Consider the following 16,659-nt stretch of genomic DNA (forward strand, 5'->3'; position numbering starts at 1 on the left):
AGTACATCTGAGACACATAAAAATTTTACGCTGGGGGAATTGGATTTATTGAAAAAAGGATTCCAAAGTATGAGGATGAACCTATAAAAGTGGTCAAAGAATTAGAACAAGTAATTAGAATCTACAATCCCAATTATCAAGATTTTTACTTGCTTCTTGATGAAATTTTAACTAGAAGGGAGAAACAACAGATGGTAGAACAGATTAATGCAAATACTGATCTCACTCCATGGTTGCCAGAGTATAATGATCTGGAGATTAATTCCTTAGAGAATTATTGGCAATGAAGCATGGCAAGGGAGTCTATATTGGAAACCACAAGGGCTAACTCCAAGCACCCAGACACATGGTCAAAGGTTGAGAAACTAAGATAAGATAAAGGGGAGACTCCAGCCAGCTTCCTGGATCAAATTATTGACTGTGGGGAAAGATGGCTTGGTATGAATCTGCTTTTTGATGAGAATGTAAGTCACATCCTGAGACAGTTTTTGAAAAATGCCTGCCCAGTAGTAAAGACGTATTTTAGGAGCAACTGCCCCAAATAATTTACCTGGGACTGGAGGAGTGCAAAAGAATAGCTATTTATATCTATCAGGATGAGATAGACAGGGGGATGATAAGACCAAGGTTATATAAAAACTAAGAAAGCAATTGAAGGAAGCTAATAAAAAGATCTAGGAAAGTGAGATACAGCAAGTTAAGACTGTTGCAGCTCTACAGTCTTATAGACCTCTAAAGCAAGAATAAGATCATAGGCAAACCAAGAAAAATCCTCCCAGGTGCTTTTTGCGTAATTGAGTTGGACTCCCGGTTAAAGAGTGTAGATACAGGGGACAATTTGCAGTTCAAAATAGGGGAAACCAAGGAAATGGATATAGGCAAAATTTTAATAGTGTAAATAGATTTAATAATGGCTTTAATAACAATGTATATATAATGGTAATAATAGTCACTATAATCATGTGTGCAATAATATTTCCCAGCAAGCTCCAGATTTACAAAGTATGCAAGAGTTTATTCAGACAGGAGTGAGACCTAAGTATTCCCAGGTGGCTTGAGGGAATGCCCAGAAGGTTGATTTATTAAAGGGAAGCTGCTCAGCATGAAGGTGGCAAAAGGATGGTATGATTAAATTAAGTTTATTATTTTGTTTATTTATTTTCAGATCCTTACCTTCCATCTTGGAATCAAAGGCAGAAGAGTAGTAAGGGCTAGGCAATGGGGTTCAAGTGACTTGCCCAGGGTCACACAGCTTGGAAGTGTCTGAGGCCAGATTTGAACCTTGGATCTCCCTTCTCTAGGCCTGGTTCTCAATCCACTGAGCCACCCAGCTACCCCCTTTAAATTAAATTTAGATAAAGATTGTGGAAAAGATATTGGCAATGATGATGAATTAAAAGAATATTAAAATGATGTGATAATTATTGAAATAACTGATGTAAATAATGAAATTGATGAGGAAATAATATAAATAATAAAGTAGATGAAATAATTAATGTCAATAATGTAAAAAGAAATGTAGAAAATGATTTAATTGTAAATGTGAGCAATCAAAATGTAGAGACCAATGGAAGGTGGAGTGAGTCACAAAAATCCTGGCAAAATGAGAATGCTGAAGGATCAGAGGAAAATAAGGATGCAAGAGTAAATTAGGAAATGGAAGGTGATGGACAGGAACTAGGGCTGCAGTTTCCTGATCCAGATATGCTGGCTCCAATTATTCAAACTCATTCCCAGTGAGCAGCACAAAGCCTAATGTTACTTTGAAAACAGGGGAACAAATTGTCTTGTGGACACAGGGGCTTCTAAATCTGTTTTGCAAACATCCCTAGGAGACTGTAAGGCTATGGAAAACTATGGAGGTGGTAGGAGTAACTGGAAGACCACAAAGGGTTAAGATGTTTGTGAATTTTATATTTACTTCACCCTGCTTAGTTTTAGAATTCTAGCAACCAGGAATATATACACCCGTACTTAATGATTAAGTGTTGAGGAGGATGGCCTATGACCAACATGTGCTAGTAAGTGACAAATAAAAAAAAAAAAACTGACAGACCCCCTGGGCTGTCCTAAGCCAAGCTTAAGCTACCATTGGTACATGTGAGACCCAGGAAATGATGTAAAGAACTGCCTATATATTTCACATCACTTCCTCCTTTTTGGTTCTCTCTCTCTCTCTCTCTCTCTCTCTCTCTCTCTCTCTCTCTCTGAGTCATGGACTTTTCTGTGTTGGGAGCTTGTGGTGGTATTCTTAGGGTGCTTGGTGAGTGGTTTAGGCTGATTCCTCTTTTCCTTTACCTCCTAAAACGCTATCCTCCTAGGAGGCCCCTCATCTCAGAGGAGGCCTCATGGCTAGAAGTCAAGCTAGACTGAGAAGGCCCCTTGGTCTAGGCCTCTGAACTCCTATCTAGCTTGCCAAGCAGTCCAATTCCTTTTCCTCTCTCTCTCTCCTCCTTAATTTCCTCCTACTATTGTAATTAAACTACCATAAAAATCCCAAACTGACTTGAGTATTTTATTGGGATTGAATTTTAATCCCTAGCAACTACTAGTATAATATATTCAGTCAACAACCCTAATTTTATCCTTAACAGTCTGGCTAATCCATGAAGGTTGTGACAAGTACCTTCAAATTTTCCTGAATTTTCTTTCCTCTTTCTCTCTTTATTACCTCCTCAAATCAGTCTCTTAAGCAGTTCAAAACACAGCTGTGAGATCAGGTGAGTATAAAACATTTTTTTCTTTTCTCCTTAATTTGAATTGAACACAGACATTTTTAAACCTTAAGTGGCAGGGCTCTGCCAGGAAAGCTGTTTCTGAATCTCCCTTCCCATAGGGAACAAACAACCCAATTAGCCAACCCTCACTGACAATACTAGCTGGCAGATTACTCTTAACTATCAAAAGACCTGGAGAAAGTCCTGCTCCTGGAGGTCTACTTTCCTTTTTTTCTTTTTTTTCCTTCCACCCCCACACGTCTCTAGTTTTTAAAAATTAAGTGAAAAGTTAAAAACCTGGTGAGGCCAGCTAGGAAAAGCAGAGGCTTTACTCAAAGAGGGAAAGGGTTTTACCCTGAAGGGGAAGAGGAGAAGGTTGGTGACCCCTCTCAAGTCAAACAAAAACTCAGCCTTAGCCTCAGGCAAAAGGCTTTGTTTTTTGTCCTTCTTTGGCCTAGAGGAGTTGATTGGATTAAAAGACTCTTAAAAAGGACTACACTCAGATCTTTTGTTTTCACTCCCTGACTATAACCCCTAGCCAATAGCAACATCTACTGACTAAAACCAAAATTATAAATAATTAAGATTATATATATACATATATATGTACATATACATATATGAATACTACATTCTATGAAATTTTCATGGCATTTGAAAAATTAGGGACATTAAAGATTTCAGAATGCCTCCCATTTCTTATGTTCTTAGGTAATTTTATTTTTATACTCCTAAATATTGTGCCAAGAAATGCTACCTTGAAAAAATTTGAAGCTAAAATTCAGGAAAACATACAAAACCAATTGGAAAAATACTTCTCACAGGGTCAAATGGCAAATACTGACCCCACCGAAAACATGTCTGACCCTTACAAACCTGCTTTTGAACCTCTAAATGAGGAAATTCCTTTCCCTGAAATGGAAATGGAAAACACCTCTCCTATAGCTCAGCTACTGGACTGCTTCTCTTGCGGTCTGCAAATCTTGGCTGAACTTACTTCCCAAGACCATTCTCCTGAAGTCCCAGTTTCTCCTGTTCCTTCTCCTACCCCAAAACCAATTCTAGCCCCAAGGAAATCTTGTCCTTCTAAAGAAACTCTTTCTAGTCAAACTGACTCACAGGTACCAAATTCAACTAGAGGCCTTTTTCCTCTAAGAGAAGTACCCAAAATAGGATGCAACCTACCATTTACTCCCCAAGAAACAAATGAATTCACATGAAATGTTCCCACATATGAACAAGATCCTTTTATGGTAATGAAAAAGATGACAGACATATTTTTTTCCAGTATAACCCATCTTACAAAGACGTTGAAAACTTACTCCAGGTTTTCTTAATGGAATGTGAGAAAAATAAAATAATTTCTAATGTCAATAAAGCCCGGGGGTGCAATAGATTCATACAGGATTTGAGGGCTGTGAACCATGATGTCATAAAGAGACCCTCCATAGTTTCCAACATCAATACGATCATTTCTTCTATTTCTAACACAGCTACATACTTTACAGTAGTGGACTTGTGCTCAGCCTTCTTTTCCACACCCATACATGAGGATTCCAGGCATATATATCTTTGCTTTCACCTGGAAGGGCTCTCGGTACACATGGAGTGATTTGCCCCAGAGTTACATGGAAAGCCCAAGTTTATTCGCACAAATTTTGAGCCAAGACACAGATAATATAAAATTTAAAAACAGCAAATTAATCAAATACATACATGATCTACTCTTGACTTCAACAGACACAGAAGCATGTCACAAAGATAGTAAACACCTTCTATTGGAACTGCCCAAAAGAGGGCATAAGATCTGGAAGAATAAAGTTCAGTGGTATCTTCCCAAAGTAGAATATTTGGGGTTCATCCTGACTGTGGGTGTCTGTTCTATTTCTCCCAAATGAATTGAAAATATTCAAAAATTAAGTGCTCCTACCACTAAGAAACAATTAAGAGCAATTTTAGGAGCAACAGGGTTTTGTAGACAATGGATTCCTTGCTATGGGGAACTTACTAAACCCCTTATAGCACTAACAAGGACTTCAGTCACTGAACTCCTCAAATTAGAGCCAGAACACCTGTCAGCTCTGTCAGATCTAAAACAGGCTATCCTGTCTCCCCTGCTCTTGGTATGCCAGATTACAATAAGCCATTTACTTTGTATGTACATGAGCAGAGAGGGGTAGCTTCAGGTATTTTAACTCAGACTTTAGGACCTTCTCAGCATCCAATTGCTTATTATTCAGCCCAACTGGACCCAGTAGCTTCAGGAGCACCACCATGTCTTAGAGGTATAGCTGCTATAGCCTTACTAGTGACAAAAACTGTTGATCTAGTATTGGGATGCCCATTAACAATTATGTTCCCACATGAGGTAGAAGCATTGCTGCTAAGGCATAGAACATGGGCATTTTCTGATCAGCGAATTACAAGGTATGAAAAAAGATATTTGATTTCACCTGGCAAGGTAGATGTTTCTGTTGGAGTCATTTGTCTCAAGGGTTCTGTGAAAGCCCATCTCCATTTTCACAAATCCTTAATAAAGATCTAGAGACAATCAGATTCAAAGGCAGCAAACTTGCTCATTTTGTAGATGACATACTTTTAGCTTCTCCCAGTACTAAAGTATGTTTAAGGGATAGAAAATTTCTTTTGTGTGAGTTGTGTAAAAGGGGACATAAGGTATCTAGAGCTAAACTTCAATGGTGCTCATCAAGAGTTGAATATTTGGGATTTTTTTATCTGGATGTTCTAGAAGCATTTCCCAAGAATGTATAGCAGACATCCAGAAACTAAGTGCTCCAAAGACTAAGAAATAACTAAGAGCCATACTAGGTACAACAGGTTTCTGCAGGCTATGGATCCTTGGGTACAGTGAATTGACCAAAATATTTACTGATTTAACAAGAGATGCAGAACCCGAATCACTCAAATTGAAGCCAGAACATCTGTAGGCAATAACAAAACTTAAGGAAGCAATTCTGTCTGCTCTAGCACTTGGTATCCCAGACTATGAAAAACCTTTTGTACTATTTGTTCATAAGCACAAGAGGATAGCTTCAGGTCTTCTTACATAGATTTTAGGGCCAAATTATTGCCCAATTGCATACTACAGTGCACAGCTTGATCCTATTCAGCTGGGAAAGCTCCATGTTTGTGTGGAGTGGCTGCTGATGCATTGTTGGTGCAAAAGTCTGTAGATTTAGTTCTCAGATGACCATTGACAGTATTTTGTCCACACCAAATTGAAGCCCTTATGTTAAAATATCATACTCAGGCTTTTTCTGACCAACGAATAGCCAAATATGATATAGTTCTTCTTGGGATGAAAACATACAAATCAAGAGGTATAGAGTTTTAAATCAAGCCACACTATTATCTGATTTGCCTACAAATGGAAAGCTATTGCATGGCTGTACTAAAGTAGTCCAATTAGTAGAACAACCAAGGCAGGATTTGAAAGATACACCATTGGATAATCCTGACCTTGTGTTTTATATGGATGGTTCATCTTTCATGGAGAATGGTATCCATTTTACAGGGGCCACAGTAGTCATTGAGTTTGAGACACTGTGGTGTGGTTCATTGTCCAAGATTATGTATGTACAAGAGGCAGAGTTAGTAGTTCTGAAATATGCCTGTTTGTTATCTGAAGGCAAAAAGGATAATATCTATACGGATTCCCATTATGAATTCTCTATCTGCCATGCAACTGGTTCCATCTGAAAACAGAGAGGCTTTATTACATCAGGGGGAAAGCAGATAACTCACGTGGAGATTATCACAAAGTTACTGATTGCTATTACAAAACGCCCAGCACCAGGGCTGCAGCAGCGGATCGGCCCAAAGTGAAGGTCATGTGCCTCAGGACTCAGAAATTATTTTTCTACAAATCTGTAAAATAGGTGTGAATAGTTAAAGGTTCCAAAGATATAATTTTTAGGATAAGATATTTAGTTTCCAGTTTTATATAGACAGTTTTGTTTTCTGTATTAGTATAAGGCAAAGTTTTACTTTGCAATTGTTTCAACTAAGAGTTTTGAGATACATTTTGTATAGGTTGTTTGCATGATTAGATAGATAATTTTGTTTAATGTAAAACCTTATGCTACATTGTGTTATATGTAACTTTATCTTTGCAATTTTTTGTTACATTCTATTTGTTGAGTTTTGCTATTGCTATTGCAACTTTTGTATTTGTTTTCTTTTATGCAATTGTTTATTATAAATCCTTTTTCCCTAATTTCTTAGTGTGAGGTAGTGTTAGAGAGGAATAGTTAGATAAATTTTAGCTAAGAACTGTTTGTTGTGGGATTAGATAAGCGAAATAGAATAGGTTTAGAATAAGGAGATATTTATGTAGTGATGAGCATATGACAAACCTGTAGATTTGATCAGATGCTCAGAGAGCAGAATGTAAGAACATAAATTATGGATGGTCTGGTTTCCTAGGGTTAGTGGAAAGAAGGGAATTTTGAAATAAGTTGGATAGGAAGGAATTGTAGGAGTCTAAAACTGAAAATAAGTGAACTTTATTTCCTTCTTGGACATCATCTGAATTTCAAGCTGAAGGAGGAGTTTTTCTCCCTGGAAAGTAAAGATTTTCACATAGAAAATCTTTGGCATCCAGGTAGAGCAGGGGTCCCCAAACTTTTTACACAGGGGGTCAGTTCATTGTCCCTCAGATTGTTGGAGGGGCAGACTATAAAAACCTAACCCTAACCAGGATACACAGGCGGAATCCCCTCCCCCAGATCAACACTCACCATGCTGACGTCTTCCATTGTGCAGCCACATAATCCTTTGCATGGAGCCTTGTTCTAAGGCACCACGCAAAAGATTATTTCACCAGAAGTAGTACTGTACATGAGCAACGCTGCCACATATAGTGCTCCTCTCACTGACCACCAATGAAAGAGGTGCTACTTCCAGAACTGCAGTGGGGGCCAGATACATGGACTCAGGGGGCCGCATGTAACCCGGGGGCATAGTTTGGGGATTCCAGAGGTAGAGTATTTACTTGGAGAAAACTAATTTCCTTGAGTCCAGTCTTCATCTGGCAGTAGTCCGTCTACCAGAATTCCTATTAGTTAAGGTAATTCAAAACTTTACATCTATAACTTTGATTTACTTAGTACTACAGCGAAACCCAGAGGTCTTTCCCTTTCTTTCTTTGTTAATTACTGCTGGGAAGAGTAAGGTTAAGTCAGCCTGGGAAAGGGTTTTAGATAGCATAAGGAGTTGTAGGTAAGGCCTAAAGAAGAACAGAAGGCTCTCCTTTTGCAGGGGACTTAAGAGGTGGGTGGAAGTAGTTTAAAGAGTATTAGGGTCATATTTACCAGTTCCCCCTATCCCTTTTGTTAAAATAAATTTTGATTCTATAACCAAAAGGTTTGGTGCTTAATTGGCCCTAAGGATTTCCTAAGTGGTTTAAAACATCTCACATTCCCCTAGGACATTTCCACATTATACAACATAGAGAGTAGCACAATAGTGACAGGAGATATCAATATTCCCCTCTCAGTTTTGGATAAAAAAGATAAACAAAAGGGAAAATAAGAAACTGAAAAAAATCTGCTAGAGAAACTAGAGCTAAATGATTTGACATCTTCTAAATGAGACTGCAGAAGAATATATGTATTTCTCAGCACTATGTGGAACTTCTACAAAAACTGATCACGTATTAAGGCATGGAGATATTGCAAACAAATGTGAAAAGGTAGAAATAATAAATGCATCCTTTCTAGAACATAATGGAATAAAAATAGCCATAGCTCAGTGAAAAAAATGATAAGGATTAAACGGCATACCCAAACTTCTGGGATGCAGCAAAACAGACCTGGGGGGTGGGGCAAGCTGGGTGGCTCAGTGGATTGAGAGCCAGGCCTAGAGATGAGAGGTCCTAGGTTCAAATCTGGTCTCAGACACTTCCCAGTTGTGTGACCCTGGGCAAGTCACTTGACCCCCATTGCCTAGCCCTTACCACTCTTCTGCCTCCAAGGCAGAAACAAACAAAAAACAAAAACAAAAACAGACCTCAGGGGAAATATCATATCATTATAAACAGAGTTTAACAAAATAGAAAAAGAGAGGATTAATTAACTAAATGTGCATTAAAAAAATTAGAAAGCCAACAAATAGACAAACCTAAAATAATCACAAAAGAGGAAATAAGTAAACATTAGAGGAGAAATATATAAACTGGAAATATAAAAAGTCCATAGCAATGATAAGTAAAACTCAAAGTTAATTCTTTGAAAAGATTAATAAAATTGGTAGACCTTTAATGTTAATTTTCTGATAAAAAAAGAACAGAGAATAAAATCAACAAAATAGTAAATGAACAAGGTGAAATATCAGCAAAACTGGAAGAAATAAAAAGAATTATCAGAACCTATTGTATACAGAAATATGCTAATAAAAATAGAGAAATACCTTCAAAAATATAAAATACTCAAACTGTGAGAAAACCAGATAGAGATCTTAAATATTCTAATCTTCTATTTCCTAAAAGAAAATAAAACTAGCTAAAAAAAAATCTTTCAAAGGAGGGGGGAAATGCTCTTTATTCTCAAATATTCACAAAAGAATTATATCAAATTACCCATACTACACAAATTATTCTCAAAAAATCAAGAAAGACTTCTCTAATTAGACAAATATAAGCCTAATACAAAATCCAAGAAAAGATAGAGTTCAGAAGAAAAATTACAAACCAATGTCATTAATGAATACTGATTCAAAAAGTTTAAAAATATATACTATTAAATAGACTATAGAAATTTGTCTAAGAAATCATTATTATGACCAAATTGAACTTATTCCAGAGATGCTTGCCTGGTTGGACATTGAAAAAATAATCCATAGATTTAATCATATTAAAAACCCAAACATCCAAAACCACATGATTACCAAAGGTTTTTCTGCATCTATTGAGATAAAGTACGACACTAATTTACGCTAAAAACTCTATAATGTGTAAGTATAGAGGAACTTTTAAAAAATACTGTAAAGAGCATCCAAAAGCTAGCCTCATATGTGATGGGGATGCACTTGAACCTTTTCTATAAATATAGGAGTAAGGTAAGGATTACTACTTTCCCCAAAACTGTTTGATGCAGTTCTGAAATTCCAGATCTGATATATGTAAAATTGTGTATATAACTATAAAACTTTCATTATTTACTGATGATATGACAATATACTTGGAAAGTCCTAGGGAATCGACAAAGATATTGAGATAATAGCTACAACAAAGTTGCAGGTTATAACAAAGCATAAAGCCTCAAAATTCATCTTCATTCTATATGATTGAAAAACTAAAGAAGCAATAATAAAAAGGGAAATTATGTGGAAGTTTGTTAGTATAGGTAATTGGTAAAAATTTTTTTAAGTTAAATTAAGTTTTAAAAAATAAAATTAAAAGGGAAATTTTATTCCAAATAACCAAAAACTGAATAGGATGATTATGTCATCTTGGGCAAGTCATTCCCTTCTCTCATCTGCCCCTTGTCCAATCTCACCCTGGGTTCCAGTTTCCTTGTCTGTAAGTTAAGGCACTTAAAATAGGTAAACAGTAAGGATGCATTCAATTCTCAGTCCTAGGAGTTTGTGAAGTGGCTTGTCCAGAGTCATTTAGCTACTGTGATCCAGACATAGGATTCAGTTCAAATATTTGGCCTCAAAGATCAGTGATCTTTCTGTTCTCTTTTCCCCCCAACAACTCTTTCCAAAAACTTGAATCTAAAGTAAGATCTGCTTTATTTCCCTCCTGAGACTCCTCATCTGTTGTCCATAGACTGCCCTGGCTTGTTGCTACTTTTTTTAAGCCCCCCCCCCTTTTTTTTTTGGTCTTAGAATTTATACTATATATTGGTTCCAATGCAGAAGAATCATAAGGGCTAGGTAAGTGGGGTTAAGAGATTTGCTCAGGGTCATACAGCTAAGAAGTATCTGAGGTCACATTTGAACCCAAGTCCTCCTGATTCTAGGCCTACTACTCTTTGCATTATACCACCTAGATGCCCCCATGAACAAGCATTTCTTAAGCATTTACTGTGTACCAGGCACCATAAACAAAAAAAGAATTAGAGGTAAAGGTTTTGAGGGATTTTCCTTTCATTTTGGAATTTTTTTAACCAAAAAAAAAAAAAGGTTTAGAAAGTTGATTTTTTAAAAACCCTTCCCATCTGTCTTAGTATCATTTCTAAGGCAGAACAGTTGCAAGGGCTAGGTTAAGTGACTTGTCAAAGGTCACACAGCTAAGAAGTGTCTAAGGCTAGATTTGAACCTAGATCCTCCAGACTCCAGGCCTGGCTCTCTATCCACTAAACCACAAAGCTGCCCCGCCTCTGCTTTTAGGTTCTCATTTAAGTCTCCATTTCCAGCAGGTTCTTATAGATGTTATAGATCCCAGAAAGTTCCTGCAGTTTCTCTTCCAAAAGTATAGCTTTCTCCCTCAGTTGTGCTGCCATTTTTGTCGTTGCTCCTTTTGATAAGTGTATTAACTCTTTCCCAATGGTGACTATATCTATCAGAACAAAAATTCCCATGGCAATGGCGGCTGAAGCCTGGAATCTTTTGGCCATGGTGGATGCTGTGCTCTGGCCAGCCTCATAGATCTTGGTGGAGATTCTCTCAGCTGTCATCAGTCTCAGGGAGACATCAGAGAATAGGCTGATATCTTTTGAAGGTCTAACTCAACTTCTGTACTTTAGGAATAATTCTGGTGTTCACTTCTTTAGATAGAGCTTCCATAATGGCACCAGTCTCTTCTTCAACTTGATCTAAACATTTCCTCCCTTTGAGGCACTCACATGATCAGCGCTGCCTGCAGAAATACTAATGACAGCAGCTGCTGTTCCCAATCCCATCCCAGTTATAGAGGGTCAAGCTCCCTCCTGCAATTACAGGTGCAAGTGCAATCCCAATTATAGTCAGGACCCCAGAGACCACCCCAGTGGAACTGGCCACTGCTTGGGTAATTGTACAGTCCTTGTGCATCTTGTCAATTATGTCTGCTGTGCAGTAAAGGTCTCGGATATGCTTCTCTAGCTCCAGTATTGTCTTGGAAAGCTTCTCCAAAAACATTTTCCCTTGATGCTTTGTTTTTTCTTTTTTGTCCATCCTGTCTCAATTGAGATTGTCTATGCTTTCATTCTCTAAACTGAAAGTCAAAGAATGATGTGGTTGCTTTAGAGATGAGTAATAACAAGGAGACGCCTTTCTACAGAGCTCTAACACCCAGAGTTCTTTTCTCCCCCTCCCCTGCCAAACTCCTTGAAAGAATGCCGCTCTCCCTCAGATTTACCTTTTTCCATGGACAGCATCACCACCCTCCCAGTCACCGAGTTTTACAACCCATGGAGTTATTTTGGAATTTTACCCTTCATCTCACCCTTAACCAACAGGTTGTAAAAGCCTACTGATTCTATCTCCATGGTTTCTCCATGAAGTTGGGAAGATCTGAGTTCAAATCCTGTCTTGGGCATTTATCAGCTGTGTGGCCATTATCGAGATATCATATCTCTCTGTGCCTTAGTTTTCTTGTCTATAAAAAGGGTGATAACAATAGCACCTATCACACAAAGTTGTTGTGAGGATCAAACAAGATAGCATATGGATACTATCTTGCACACCTTCAAGTGCCATATAAATCCTAGTTATGTGGTACTTAGTGTATAGGCTGTAGGTACAGGTTTCATGTTGTACATATTGTATATAATTATATGTTACATCTACAGTATAGTATCTACCTCCCAGGATTGTTGTAAGGAGGAGATAAGATAAGATAGTATTTGTAATGTCCTTAGCACATTACCTAGGACATAGTAATGCTGTATAAATTATAGCTATTATATTGTACTAATATACAATATATATTGATATATAATATGTATATAATAATATATTATCAGTAGCACTATTATATAAAAGTATATTTTGAAGTATAAAAGTATTATTTTTATTATTTATATTTATTTATATATTTCTATTTCTATATATTGTTTCTATTTCTATTTCTATATTTTATGTATTTAAAGCATAAATTATATATTACAATTTTTTAATGTAAATATTTTAAGTATACATAAAAAAGGCTGCTAAAGGTTGCTCAGTGGATAGAGCACCAAGGCTAGAGTGAGGAAGACCTGAGTTCAAATCCAATCTCTGGCATTAGCTCTTTGACTTTAGACCTGTCATTTAACCTCCATCTTCTTCAGTTTCTTCAAGTGTAAAATGTGGATATTAATAATAACCTACTGCCCAGTGTTGATGTGAGGATCAAATGTGATGAAATTTGCAAAGTGCTGAACTCAATGCTTGTTTACCTTGGAAGGCAATGAATGATAATTCTTGGAAAGATGGAATGCCAGGGGCAGCTGGGTGGCTCAGTGGATAGTCAGGCCTAGAAATGAGATGTCCTGGGTTCAAATCTGGATTCAGTTCTTTCTTAGCTGTGTGACCTTGGGCAAGTTATTTGACTCCATTTGCCTAGCCTTTACATCGCTTCTGCCTTGGAACCAATACTTAGTATTGATTCTAAGGCAGAAGGTAAAGGTTTCAAAAAGAAAAAAAAGAAAAGAAAGACAGCATGCTCCCTTGGTTCATTAAAAGAAGTACCCATTCTTTTATCAGGCATTATATTCTATTCTTGAACTCTAAACCCAACTTGCCTTCCTACATGGGAGACAGGTTATCTTCAAAGTTGGACTCTTCAAACAATGAACACTTCCACAGTAGAGTTTGGTAACTTGCCAGCATTAATATTGCTACAGTCTGGGGCAGCTGTAAATAAGAATGTTGAAGTAGAAATCTTATTTTCTTTTACTTTGGAATTTTGTCTCCTTCCCCCTTTCCACTTGATCTCCATAAACTAGAAATGAAATATAGCTTGAGACAGAATTTTCTAAAGCAGGATGGCTTTCTATCTCCTCCAAGCTTAGGAATTTAATAAACAAGTTTCTCTTGGTCAGACTCTTTTCCTGAAATGCTGAATACCACGTATTTCTTTGATAAGGCAGAGTGCTGGCTATGCAGCCAAGAAGACCTAGGCTCAGGTCTCATTTCTGACACATACTGACTGACTGTGTGACCTTGGACAAGACACTGATCCCCTCAGTGCTACCAGACAAATCTCTAGAACCCTAGGTATCAGAGGAGGCGCCAAGATGTCTTGGGAGAGGCACATTTCTCCAATAGGAGGTTTCTCTATAGTAATGAAATCCCAGGTCTCGTCCCTCTCCCTTGTGAGATATAAAAGCTGATCTAATAGATTGGTTAATAAGTTTGGAATCTAAAATTATCTGGGTCAACTAGAACTTGGTACTGTTGAAAATACATTTTATAAAAATAAATAGAGAATTCTTGTTTTTAATTTTGGACACATCTGTCGCAAGGGAGAAAGGGCTGAAAGAGAATTTATATGAAAAGGTCATTTTTGTTGTCGTCATTGAGTTGTGTCTGACTCTGTGACCCTATTTGAGTATTCTTGGTAGAGATCCCGGGGGAGTTTTTCATTCCTTCCCTAGCTCATTTTACAGAAAAGTAAACTAAGGCAAGCTGGGTTGAATGACTTGCTCAGCATCATACAACTAGTAAGTGTCTGAAGCCAGATTTGAATTCATGAGGACCAGTCTTCCTGACTTCAGGCCTAGCACTCTATCCACTGGGCCACTTAGCTGCCCCAGGAAAAGACATAAGGACTTTGTAGTAATTATTCCCATTTGATAGACAAGAAAATGAGGCTCAGAAATGGGAATACTTTGGTAAAAGACAGAGATCAAATTCAAACTCGGGCTTCTTGACTCCAAGTGCAGCATTTTTTCCCTCAGCTACCCTGGGAAATTCCTAGAAACACCAGTTAGCATTTCTATCATCACAACATTTCTCAGATATTCCCCCTTCTTTATGCACAGCACAACAAAAACTCTCTATTGTACTAGCCTCTTCATTGGCCTCCCTGCCTCAAAATTTCTTCTCCCAACTCAACTCCATCCTTCACTCAGTTCCCAAAGTTATCTTCCTCAAGTTAGATCTTATCATGCCATTATCTCTACCCAACCCCATCCCACTCAGTCCATTGCAGTGGCTCCCTATTACTCCAGGGTCAAACAGGAAATCCTCTGCTTTCCGCTCTTCTTGCAGGTTACTTGCTGCCGGAGACGCCATGATGTAGCAACATGGGCCAAGCAGGAAATTCCACTTCCTGGCTCCTAGCCCTTTCAGAGGTTGCCTGCCATGTCTAGAACGCATTTCTAGAATTCCTTCTCACTTCTGACTTGGCTGCCTTGAATTCCTTCAGGAGTAGGGTTTCTTCAGTCTCCCCATTGTTGGGGCCTTCCTGCTGGGGTTGCCTCCCATTCATACTGTGTACATAGATTGTATGTTCCCTTCCATTTACTATGTTGTATTAGATATCCTATATGCTCTACATATGCATATTATATATGCACAGAGAGTAGGTACAACATACAGAGAAAATATGAAGAGTGTGGACACAGGAATCTGTATACTGTGTCCTCCCTCAACTAGGATGGGAGCTCTCGAAGGGAAGAAATGATGTTCGTAGCTTGCTTTGCATCCCCAAAGCTCAGCATGGTTGCCTGTAAATACATATTGCCGGTAGACACCTGACTGACCAACTGATGCAGATTTCTAGTTGACGGGTCCTCAGGAATCCTGTCAGCCAACCTTCTCGTTTTACAGACAAAGAATCCAAGAGCTGGGAAGATGAAGAGATTTGTCCAGAGTTCCACGGCAAGGATCAGAGGCTGGCTCCTGCCCTGCTGGGCCCTGCTCTGCCCAGACCTCCCCATTCCACCCTCAAATGAAAAAAAATCAAAAACACTTCTGAGAACAAAGAGAGAAACTTCCATTAGCAAGGATACAGGGCAGAAAATGCAGAGATGGTCTACACAGACTGGCTCCCAACCCAGGTGGACCAGAACTTTGCCTCCACAGTTCTTCAGCCCCTATTAACTCTGGAGAAGGAAGGGGGCTTTGAGAACACCCCAGCATCATACCTCATGACTGGTGTAGCTAAGAGTCATCCTTACCTTGCCCTTAAGGAGCCCCCCCCCCCCCACTCCTTGACCAGCTGCCTCAGTCCTTGGCCCAGGACAGAGAGACCAGACTTTAGCCTCTTCCCAGGACCCGGGGTCAGGGCTCCCTGCTCACCAGCATGAGAGTCCTCGACCTCACACAAATGTTCTTACCTCTCCAGGGTCTATGCAGCTCACCAGCAGGATGGTATGGACCAGAGCTCCTGATAAACACCACCAGCCTGCCTCGAGGGTATCAAAACCCCAAAATGAAACTAGAATGAGTTAATCATTCATATTTAACAGACTGAATGTGCCGCCCTCACATAGGCTGCCCCACCTACAGCTGTGCAAAGGTTCACAGACATATTTTTTTTTTTTGGAGGTTAGTAGAAGACTTTAATAGAGATAAGTGGAGAACTCCAAAAGAAGGAAGGTTACTGAATCATTCTTGTTGTTGGGCCTTCATTTTTTTTTTTTGAGGTTGTGCAGACCTTTATTTGGCCCGTCATTTTTAAAGAAGACTAATGACATCTATGAGGTGATGTCTTGACTTTTGCATGAATTTGATTTTTAAGTGAGACAGAGTTGCACAAAGTTGTCAGCCTCATTCTCTCTTCCAGAGTTATCAAAGTCCAATAGCAAGACAAATATCAGGATGACTGGCAATGGCCCAGGATGCAGTGGCATTTTCCATGTCTGATCAAACTCTAAGCTCTCCACAGTGTCTCACAGACATATTTTGCCAATGAAAGGAATAATTACAGAGAGTCATAGAATGTCTGAGGCAGGATAGAATTGAGAATCTAGAACGTCCGAACTCAGATGTAGATGGGCAGCTATATAATGGCCATGATGCTCTGTGTCTTCCTCAAAGGCTTGCTTCAAGGCTCAAACAAAGCAAC

General features: G+C 38.5%; 1 protein-coding gene and 1 pseudogene across 1 annotated transcript in view; both read right to left on the bottom strand.

The window, feature by feature from the left end:
• The window catches only part of LOC103103199 (apolipoprotein L6-like), a 45,072-nt gene extending 29,016 nt beyond the window's left edge, over window positions 1-16,056 (bottom strand). Inside the window, exon 1 of the mRNA XM_056798873.1 lies at window positions 15,929-16,056. The gene's annotated coding sequence lies outside the window, so the exon portion shown is untranslated. The remainder of the gene's footprint in view (window positions 1-15,928) is intronic.
• On the bottom strand, window positions 9,649-12,592 carry LOC130454714 (apolipoprotein L3-like; annotated as a pseudogene).
• Window positions 16,057-16,659: the final 603 nt, after the last annotated feature.

The sequence above is a fragment of the Monodelphis domestica genome, chromosome 5 (assembly GCF_027887165.1).
Source record: "Monodelphis domestica isolate mMonDom1 chromosome 5, mMonDom1.pri, whole genome shotgun sequence".
Taxonomy (NCBI): Eukaryota; Metazoa; Chordata; class Mammalia; order Didelphimorphia; family Didelphidae; genus Monodelphis; species Monodelphis domestica.